This window comes from Phasianus colchicus, chromosome 10, assembly GCF_987193195.1.
Source record: "Phasianus colchicus chromosome 10, bPhaCol1.hap1.1, whole genome shotgun sequence".
Classification (NCBI taxonomy): Eukaryota; Metazoa; Chordata; class Aves; order Galliformes; family Phasianidae; genus Phasianus; species Phasianus colchicus.
The window spans coordinates 7302491-7313545 of record NC_143445.1 but is presented as its reverse complement, the minus strand read 5'-3'; the positions used below and the strand labels follow the sequence as shown (position 1 = coordinate 7313545).

General features: G+C 39.1%; 1 long non-coding RNA gene across 1 annotated transcript in view; it reads left to right on the top strand.

The window, feature by feature from the left end:
• Nucleotides 1-4806: 4806 nt before the first annotated feature.
• Nucleotides 4807-11055, top strand: part of LOC149916584 (uncharacterized) — a 145541-nt gene continuing 139292 nt past the window's right edge. Inside the window, exon 1 of the long non-coding RNA XR_016469578.1 lies at nucleotides 4807-6496. This is a non-coding gene — a long non-coding RNA (uncharacterized LOC149916584). The remainder of the gene's footprint in view (nucleotides 6497-11055) is intronic.

Genomic DNA, 11055 nt, shown 5'->3' with positions numbered 1-11055 from the left:
GACTGCAGGTCTTTTCTATCACTTCATAAGAAAACGAAAAATAATTAGTACTTTAGCCTCTTTCACTGTACAATCAGGTTCATTTATGGGCTCAGCCCATTCTTGCTGAGATGGCCAAGAGTTTATTTACTGGTTCTTCTGGGGATGTTTGAATTCAGACTTCTTTTTTAATTAGAATTTGTTCTAGTAAAATGGAAGTAATTTTCTGAAAGAAAAATGAGAAACATTTACCTTATACAAAGGTGTTACCTCTATAGAGAGTTTGAATCCCTCTTCCAAAGTCTCGTATTATTACAATATAAAATTGAAATAATTTAATAACTTTTCTAACATAAGCAGTACATTTCCTTCATTTTTGTCTTTGAAGTTGGCAGAGCCAATTATACTGAAGTATTCCCAAAGTACTAATTCTGAAATGAAGCCAAAATTTATCTGACAGCCTAATACAGGAAAGTATTACTGTTCAACTTTTAACATAAACAACATCATTTGCATGTTTGAGACATGAGTCTACTCAATTACAAAGGAAAAACTACATCAGTTAAAGGAAAATACATGTACTTCAAAATCCTAAACTGCCATGGATCAGAAGTTTTTCCTTGTGAAATCCACAGTTGAACTGGAAGTATGTTAATGCTAGCAGAGGTACAAAATTCGAGGTTTTATTCTTCATTTTGCTTATCTCTCTGACTTCCCAGCCTATTGTTCTTATCTGAAGCATCTGGTGAGTTGTTCTAGAGTGTCTAATAGATGAAGTCAAAGAAGAACATATAATTCTATCTCTTTGTCAGGAGATTTTGCCCTTCCAAGTAAAGGACCAGGAAAATGAGAAAAGATAGAAGAGTCATGAAAATAAGTGCTTGGTGTTTAGGTCTATTATATGAAAGGTGAGCAGAAAGGACGAAAAAAGGGTGAATGTTTTCTGTTTACATGAGGCACTGCTGGTAAAACATATGCCTTTAGATTCCTTATCTGTGTTCTGTGGAGTACCTGATATCTGGGGAGATTTGCACTGCAGATCAAAGTGATGTGATTTCTGCATGCAATATTTTTCCAGATTAAGTTCTTGTTTTCCCTTATAATTGCATTTGTTGGATAACACGGTCATTAATGTGTTGTGACACTTGCAAACAAAATCACTTAATCAATCACAGTTATATAAAAAGCAGAGAGCTTTATTCACATCTACAGAAAAGCTTCCTTACTCTGATGTTTTAAAGTTGCAGTAAATATTCTTCAAGTTTCTTTACATTGATGGAGTGGAAAAAACAACCTGATTACATATTAGAATCTGACTTACAGAATCCCTCAAACACTCACAGCTAGGGAAGTCACATTATGCAGAACAAGAAAATACAACCTAATAAGGACAATATTTTCTGTTTATCTAGATGCTTCTGATCTTTACTGTCACTTTTATATCTAGATGACAAATTTTTCTCTCAACTCCTCAGAGATTAATTTTTTTGGCTGCTTTTTTTTCCCCTAAGGCACAGTAACTGGAAGAAATCTGTAGATTGCCTGTGAAAAATCAGTTAGTTCATAGGTCATTTTCTGTATAAGTGGGAGCTTGGCAGAGGGGAGGACATGCATGCATGATAAGCTGATAAATGGGCAGATGAAGCTGGCAGCTATACCCTGAAAAGTATGCTAGAAAAGATGCATATGTTCAAAGAGATGCTCTGGAAACTGTGAGATTGTACTGCTTCATTTATTCTTGGAAATTAAAATGGAGAAGATGCGATGAGCAGCTTGATATGATTATGGTTTGTGGCATGCCAGAGGACTTAAAATCACTTATGACTGTGACCTTAACTGCTAATGAGTGAATGTTTCCCTTGGTTACACCTGTGCTTTTCCACTGACTCCATGGTTCTGTTGTAGCACAGTGGAGTGCAAGTGAAACAGAGCGCTTAAAATTCATTGCTGTAACTGAAATGCTGGTCACACAGTAATTGTTTTTAGAAGAAAATTATAAGAAACAAATACTTATGTTTTGTATTGTTGTTTTGTAGTCTACTTTTCTTCTTCTTTTTAATCTGAAAAGAGTTGATTTAGATTAGATACAGTGAAGAAATTCTTTACAATAAGGATGGTGAGGGCTGGCACAGGCTGCCCAGGGAAGCCCTATCCCCAGAGATGCTCAGGGCCGGGCTGGTTGGGGTTTTGGGTAACCTGGCCTGTGCACTGGCATATGTACAGAGGAGCCCACTGAGATCATATTTTTGTGAAGAGTCAAGAGCCTTGGAAGCTCTTGTTACTGAATTTAAATATATGAAGCTGAGGCTATGACAGATTTCTCCATTAATATGGCCTCATGAATTCTAGCTGTACAATGTCCCGTTTAATCTTCATTTCTTTCAAGAAGCCCTTATTAAAATTCTCACCACTTATAAGAATAGGAATGAAAAACTTCTATGATTGGCACCTTTTAAATAGAATGTTTCTCCTTGCATCTTTTATGCCTGACACTCTCTAGTTTTCCCATCCTCTGTATATCTTCTGTGTATTTTGATTTGTTGAGTCATCTCCTCATGTGAGGTCAAAGACATTTGTGAGCCTTCTGTCTTAAACTGCTCCAGTGAATTCTCAAAGAATAAGTATTGCAGTAACCTAACTATGTGACCGATAAGCTATCAGCTCTTTGAGAGGAATAATACTTTGTCTCTTGAACAGCTAAATCAAGGCATACAGGTAAGAAGTATCTGTTCTAATTGTGCAATTATAATAATTCACATAATTATTTTCAGGGAATTGTTACTATGTTCTGGGACTAGACATCCTTAGATACTGATAACAGGATACTAAATGCTTCCACACAGATTACACAGCTGAATTCATCCCATAGACATAGCTGAAGCTGTTTCACATTGCTGTTTCACGTTGCTGTTTCACGTTGCTGCTCAGTCTCTGCAGTATGAATAAAATGGTTTCTGCTGCTAAGTATCTAAATCTCGGTCCATATTTGTTGTTAGCTGTAACCACTGTAGCAGAAATAAGGTTATTCTAATAAGTTAGTATGTAACAAGGTAGTAATGAGACCATCATATTTAATTAGTTATGAATTAGTATTGTGAGTGAGAAGCTATTCCTGGCTCTGGAAGCAGCCACTCTGGGGCTGAACTGAAGCACAGCAGTACACAGGAATTGCTGTTCCTCTTTGCTGTTCTTCTAATAAAAGAGGAGCTTGGATTCTAATATTGCCAGTTTGGCACTTTTAACAAAACAAACTTGGCACAAAGAACATGGCACTCTGAAAGGAGTTCGTTGTATAATGCATTTTACACTGTTGGTGTTGTGGCTGATAAGAGAGTCACTTGTTGAGTTAATGCACAGTGCACCTATCCTGGGTTATCGCTCAGTCCATTTGATCTGATACATCCTTTTATCAGGTAATTCCCCACTGAAACAAGTATATTTTCTGCTCACTCCTGGCTTTAGTGTAATTAATCAAAGTTGCTTGCGGTTAAATCTATCTTGATTGAATCAAATGGTTTGTTGGGCTGTGTAATTATTTGTAAGATGTATAATTTATAAAGTAAAACACTCCTGTTTGTGACACCCTGGCTGATCCCATTCAGTGTGAATGCCAGCAGGACTCTCATTTTCCCCAGGCAGCACAAAACTGAGCTGCCCGAGGTTATGGACTCTCATCTAATCTGGGCATCATTATGTTATTTACATTTTTTGTGTTAGTCTTTGATTAATGCTGCAGGATCTGAAGCCATTTATGAGGAAAAAAAGGTGTTAGGACAGGGAAATTATGCTAGGACTGCATTGCTGACAATTGTGTGTTCAAATTTTGATAAAGAAATAACAGCATGTTTCCTCACACTGGAAGCTTCACTACCTTTGCAGCTGTAGCCAAAGCAGTTTTAGTGTGTGAAAATTTAAACACAGATGTCTCTGAGAGGTAGACTACTACAAACAAAATGCCCAGAGATTTATCTCAATACGGAGTCTGCAGCTGTAGTAGCTGTAAGTGCAGGTGCAGAGCACGTAGCAGCTGGATCCATGCGTGCTGGTGCACAGATGCAGCAAACACATTGTGTGAGTTAGAGTACAAATTGCTTCTCTGAATTTTGAAAGCAGCAGCTACAGCTTCCATTGCAAGACCTTGCAAGCAAAGGGATTGTTCAAAAGCAGAAATCTTCCAAAGACATGATAGAAAGTAGGAATACACAAAGGGATAAGTAACTGCCATCTAAATTCCTGATTCCCAGGCACTGGTACAAAGGAGGCTAGACACAAGTCAGAAGTGAGCTGGACTTTTTACAGGAAAGATGGAATATATCATACTTTTATACCTCCCCAATCAGATACCTAAAGAAATTCAGGTAATTTCTCTCAGAAAAACTCTTACTAATCGTGGAAAGCTAAATGAGTGCCACTTGTGAGATCCTTATGGCAATCTGAGTGGGCCCCTTAACCTACTGGCGTGTTCCTGTTGGTAGGGATAGTGTTTCAGCAGTATCATTAGAAACTCCATGCTCTAAGGGTTCCCTTTTATATTTCTGATCTGAACTCGTGCATTAAAAAAAAAAAAAAACAAACTTGAAGTTTTTTTTTTCTTGTTACCTCAGAAAATCCTTAAATTATTTCACAGAAGTCAGTGTAGACATCTACATACAGAAAAGTGCCAGTCCCCCAAGTTTTGTCACTAGAACTACAAGGCAGCCACGAGACTGACATAACTTTGAAAACCTGTGGGAATTCTCAGTCTTAAGATGGCTTGCAGTGGACTGTATGTGACGCACCCATGACCAAAGCAATCAAGTTCCCTTGTACAATGAGGAGAAACTACAGATTCCAACTTTTTTTTTTAGTCCTCAATCTTTCTAAAAGTTCTTTAAAAATATAGTTAGCATCTGGGATTCTAAAAGCTGCTCTAACAAGCTCGGTGCTCGGTTCTCTTTAGTGAAGACTAGGCTTCCATCTGCAGCCTGCTTTTTATAAGATTGTTTTTCACAACTAGAGATTGAAAAAGAATTATTCAGAAAGTATGCGAGAAAGCCAAGAAGACACTCATAGGATTTTACAACACTTGATCAAAGAATAAGATTAGTGACCAGAAATGTTAAGCAATAAGGTATTAGAACAATATGAACAAGACTGTTCGTGTTTTTGGTAGCAATATTTGTCCATTGACATAGTTTGTTAGGAAAGGTGAAATCCAGGACCACCTCCTCCTTTCCATGCTTGTGTTTGACATCTGTTTCCCTCTCACTTTGGGAGATGGTGTGCTCCAACTGATTTCTGAAGCAGGAAGGCCTCATCCACAGGCTCCCCTTCCTCAGGCAGCGTGTAGAACCCCAGTCACCAGATGTCCTTTATTGGTCCGGTCCCTGACTTTCACCCAGAAGCACTCAACCTCCTTCTCAAAGGCAGCTCTTTGCACTCTATCCACCTCTTAACATAGAGGACAGTTGCCCTGCCCATCTCTTCTTGTACCCCTTGATAGTCATCCTTCAGTCACACGAATCATCCCACCGCGTTTCTCTAGCTGCAGTTAGGTCACAGTTTGCTAATTGTGTTGTGGCTTCCAACTCTTCCTGCTTATTTCCCAGGCTGCATTACTTTCTGCCACTGCTCCCTCACACAGTTCCCTCAGGGAATATCCTGCTTAAGAGCACGGTGCTCCCTGCTCACACTGCCGCTTCTCACTCTTTTCCTCACAAACAGGTGGCATTTTCCCTGTGCCAACCTCTTTGTCCAGCTGCACTGATCCCAGCCTCTTATTGGTTGAGCCGTGCCCTGTGGCAGAACCTTCTGGAACTGGCTGCGGCCACCTGTTCCTCTCCTCACAGCCCCTGCAGCCAGCACCTGCGCGTGGATGCCCAGAACAAAAGCACAGAAACGGCTTCTCAGAGTCAGCTCATGCAGTGTAGGGGTGGAGGATAATAGCGGGGTTCCTGCAGCACCTCACAGCACTGCTCTGCCCGCTGGTGACTCGCAGGGGCTGCTCAGCATTGTGCCATCGACCACCGGGATGTCAGACTGCAGCGCAGAGGTGCGGTGTGTTGCACAACATCATCCTGACAGGATTTTTGGAAACCAAACTCTTTTACCTCCTATGGGATGCCTTCCTGCACCTGTGGCTGTTGTGCAAAATGTCCCAGCCAGGCTGAAAATAGACCTTGTCCCCTCAGAAGACCACTGGAGGGCCAGTCAGCTCCTTACAGCAGCGGCTGCCATAGCAGAGCCGAGGTGTTGCCCTGTGGAATTTTCCCTCGCTTGCAGGAGGAGCCTTGGAAGTGTCGGCCTGTGCCTGGAGGGCAGTGGAAGGGCCGAGCTTGTTCAGTGCCTGCTCTGAGGTTTGAAGATCAGTTGGGTCCCGCTTTCTAGGAAGAATAATGCATTATAAATCATAGACATGTTGCCTATCAATATGAAGTGAGGCTGCAGTGCAAACAAAATCCTCTGACTCAGCATATAAAATACTTTTTTGTCCTGAACTTTCTGTTTCCTGGACTGCATGTTCACAGGACAGTACAGGGTAAGCAAAATTCTTTCTATAAGCTTCTCATAAAGCCTAAGGGCAACCAAGCAGTTATCAATTATATCAGCCTTTATTGAACATTTGCTTTTGAGACAGTGACGTTTGGAACATTGGTTTGTTTAGGTATTGAATAGGGAGATCAACATTTCCTTTAAATTCCATTTTAACTTTTTATTTTAGGAACAATAATGTAATGCAATGAGATTTATTGTATACACTATACTGTTTTAAGCATGCGATGATTTTAATTATCTTTGTCTTCAATACCATTAGTCGCAGTGGTGGTTTGCTACAAGAAATGTGGTGGGCCATTTGGTAGAATGCAGAATTCCGTTATTGTCTAGGGAAAATACAGACCAAATATGTCCAAAAATCCAGAACTGACAAAATTCAAGTGGGGAAAGAGTGCATTGCAGGAAATACTAAGGAAGAAAGAATGGAAATATAGTTGTTTTTTAAATTACCATGTAAAGATGAAATGGTTCTGCTAATAATTGATATGTATGCTTGTGTTTCTAATAAGGACAATAAGGAATGATTTTATGGAATTTTAGGGAAACTGGAGACTAGTTATCAGCTTTGTTGAACTGTCAGTTTTGTACGGCCTCTTCATGCTTACATATCCCACTTTTAAAGGAGAGGAATATTGCTGTGTGAGGGTAGTGAACATGTTTGTTTGAAGCCAGATACATTTAATAAGATATATATAATTACCAAGAATAGATGTGACATCTTCAGATCATCCTGTCAGTCTTGTTCTTATAGGATGAGTTATTTGTGAAACTAGTATTCCACAGCACATAGAAACGCTGACATGCATACATTCTTAATGAATGTTTAAGAACACCCATCAAAGCAATATTACAGTATGGTATAGAGCATGGCAGTTGTTACAATAAATTTACAATTTGCTGTGAAGCCAAAAGTCTCCAGTGAACTAAGCAATATCACTTTCAGCTGCTTGTTTGCATCCTGTTCCATCCAGAAGAATTCTTATGTGCATGGGTAAGTTAGACCACTGTCAAACTTTGTCCCTTTGAAGTCAGTGGGGGATATGCATCTGCTCATCTGTGCAGTCTGGAGCTGTTTGGGAGTGAGGATGCTATCAGTGCAACTCCTGTGGAGCTTTATTTTTTGTCTTCCAGTTTCTTTACATCTAGCAACATTTTTATATGGCGTTCACTCCCTATAATGTAGAGAGTATGGTGGCAATACTGTAACTGTGTCAGCTACAGTCTTCCATGGGATTTGAACACAGTGATTGTGTGAGAGGAATGTTCGTAGGGAGGAAGAGATGTAGCATGAGCTGGAACTTTATTATTGGGATTTATTTTTAGAAGTATTTCTCTTTAATGACTGCAGTACTGTAAATGATTTCTGAAGGTGAGCTTAATGTTCTCGCTACTTTTTTCCTTACATTTTAGGTGTAATGGTGCTAGTGGGAATGCTTTATCTTGAAGGGGATGAAGAAATACTCTGGCATGTTTCAGCTGAAGTCTTGTAAGAAACCAGTCTTGTAGTCTGAGCTTTGTCTAATAACTGTCATGTGACAATTCCCTTATTTTGTGGCCTTTCCTTCTCATAAATGCCACAAAGACTTGTTTTCACACATTGCCCTCATCTTTTGCATTTGTACCTCACTGGAACCTCTCTTTAAGACCATGGTCTGGCATTAAAGTCAGCCTCACTGACTTTAAGCCCAGTCCTGAATGTTGATGTCTGTAGCACTTGTCTGCACACTTTGCAAGGAAGCTGGCACTGCATAGACATAATGTCAAGTGTAAGTTTAATAGTATATCAAGTGTATCAAGTATATGACTTACTAGTAAATCTGCTGGGAGTGGTTCTCACCAAAGCTGAAAAAACTCCCTAACTTATAACAAGTTGTCAGAACTTTATAAGCTTTTTTGTTTTTTTTTTTAATGAAGTAAGTCTTTTTGCAGGGTAAGGAGTATTAACTGGCTACAGCCCCTGGGCTCATGCTCATCCAGGCAGTACTAGCTAATTACCTGGAGTGTTGGGACTTTCCCTTGAACTGAAAAAAGTCAGGATGGTAACATAGGCAGTTCATTTCTAAGGGTAGTTCAGGAGGCTGAAGTGCTTGACCTTAACTTCACATTGCAGACTGCTGGTGTTACCTTTCCACGATTTTTACTTCAAATCTGTATTTACCCTTCCTTCTATCTATCATAATTTTATATTTATTTTCATGATCTCAAAGACATTTCAATCTAAACAACTGAAAACAGGCTAGTTTAAAAAACAGAATCAAGACCTTTGTGTTTCTGTTAATGTTTCAGCAGTTTGGAGTGAATTCTGAAGACTGTATCTGACTTAGACTTTTAGGTAAAAGTTGTGGTAAAAGTTACTGAGCACATATTGCCAAGTTGGTCTCAGCCTTGTGATCAATCTGGTGCTTGCTAAAATTGTTGAGATTTTTACATGTATAAAAAGCAACACTCCTCCAAGTGCCTGAACTCTCTGCTGATGAGCAGTATGAAGCATATTTCTGTCTGGGAAAACTAGAATTATGCAAAATATCTTTTTTGAGACTCCAGAAAATTGAGTGAGCTTCTATAGGTAAGTGTTGTTTTGGACAAGTCTACCTTTTTTTTTCTTAGAAACTAATCCCATGTCATCTATTTTGATTAAATTTTTTCCTCTGGATTCTGTCTGACCCTTCAGGCTGTTCCCTCTGGATAACTGGAGTTGTTGGATATTCTCAAAAGATAGATAATAATTGGAGATGGGCAATATCTTACCAGAGGATTAATACTGTGAGAAATCTCTGCAGTGGATTAGAGCCATTGCCCTGAACACAGATGTGAGGTAGAACAGCAGTGGTGGGGAATTGCTGTCGTAAAGACCTCTTCAGAATGATCACTTCTCGTGGTTTCATTTTTAAGTGAGTACTGGAGTTCTCTAGGCCAGGCTGGTAGCTGAAGTATACTAGAAGGGATGACCTGGAAGAAAGGAAGGAAAGCAAAACCAGTTTGCTTTTAGAGAAAAAAAAGTGAGAATGTGAAGGGGAAGGAGAAAGCATAGCGTTGAGGAACACAGTTGTCTTGTAAGGCCCCTTTAAATAGAAGCTCTGAGGTTTTCTTCTGCTACACATTGCTAATTTTGTTGATTTTGCATTGTAATTCACAGGCATCCTCCACACAGGCTCAGTATTGCTGTGTTAATTGCAGTTGCAACCAGCCAGCAGATCAGCCATGTATATACCTTGAAAATTATGTGTTGTGTCTTATCTTCTTATGTCTTTAACTGGAGTAAATTCTGGGCAGTTTGCTGCAGAAAGTTAATCATCTTGGCCTTCTGCAGATCTCTGGGGAGCCATGAGGCAGCTTAGGCTCCTTTATCTGCTCTTGTGACCATCAATTGCAATGTTGTTGATGTGATGCGTAATTACTGCTGCTAATTACACACTACGTTCTCATGGTATTACCTTTTTGCTTGTGATATTCTGTGACCGTTGCAAAATATACAACATTAAAATCCATCAAGAACCAAAGCTCCCATATTTTGTAAGAGCCTTTTATCATATTAGCAAAACTTCCCAATTAACATTTCATGAACGCAGTTTAATAAAACATTACACAGTTAAATATTTCATATTATCAATTGCAGTTGATTAGCAGGCTCATGAATAGTGTGAAAAATTACGACTGGTTTAACAGTCTTCCATATTATGTGTGATACTGGAAGGGCAAACCTATTACTTTAGTAAGTCATAGTTAATGTGATTTAAATCATATTTATTTACAAGTTTATTCTTTTAACCAGGCTGATCATAAACAATTGTGTAATGCTGCTACTTGTCAGTGAGATTTTAATTAGTTTAGACTTTAACTGATGTGTAGAAAGTTTAATTTTTCAATAGGTTTATTCCTGCATTATTTATTTAGATAATTTGTATTAAATAATTTCCCAAATTGACCTGGTAGGAATTGGTTTGCAGGAAGGCAGCATTTACTACATGTGGAGAGATTTTCTACGTATGTTCTAGCTTCAAAGACCTGTTTCAGAATAAGCTTGGTATTCATTTATGCCCCTGTGCTCCAAAATAAGGCTGCTTTGTAAATGTGTAGCTCTGGTTGGTGAGGAGCACTTTCCAGGAGTGGACTCAGCAAAGACAGTCTGATGCTGCTAATTTTACTTCCACAACCTCTTTCCCTTAGTGCTGGTGATTTTTCTCCCTCAGTATTTTTCCCCCTTCTCTCTGTAAAGGCTGTTTTTTGGCTCCAAGAAACGTCCTGTGGTAAGGAGTGTTACTCATTAAAGCAGAAGCTCCTCTGAGACACGTTTTTTCTTCCATCTTTAGGTGAGGGAAAGCATCTTCAGTGCAATTCCAGGTAACTCAAATTCTGCCATTCCTGCAGTCTTGTGTTTCTATAGTGGTGACTAATCCCAGTACACTTTGTGCTGAGTGCCCTCAAAACCACTTAAGAAATTTTTGAAATTAGGCAAACAAGGGAAAGATGAAATGGAAAGATGTATTTTTTCTTTTCTTTTTTCTTTTAAACCTTGATAGGTACAGATTTTTTTAGAATAAG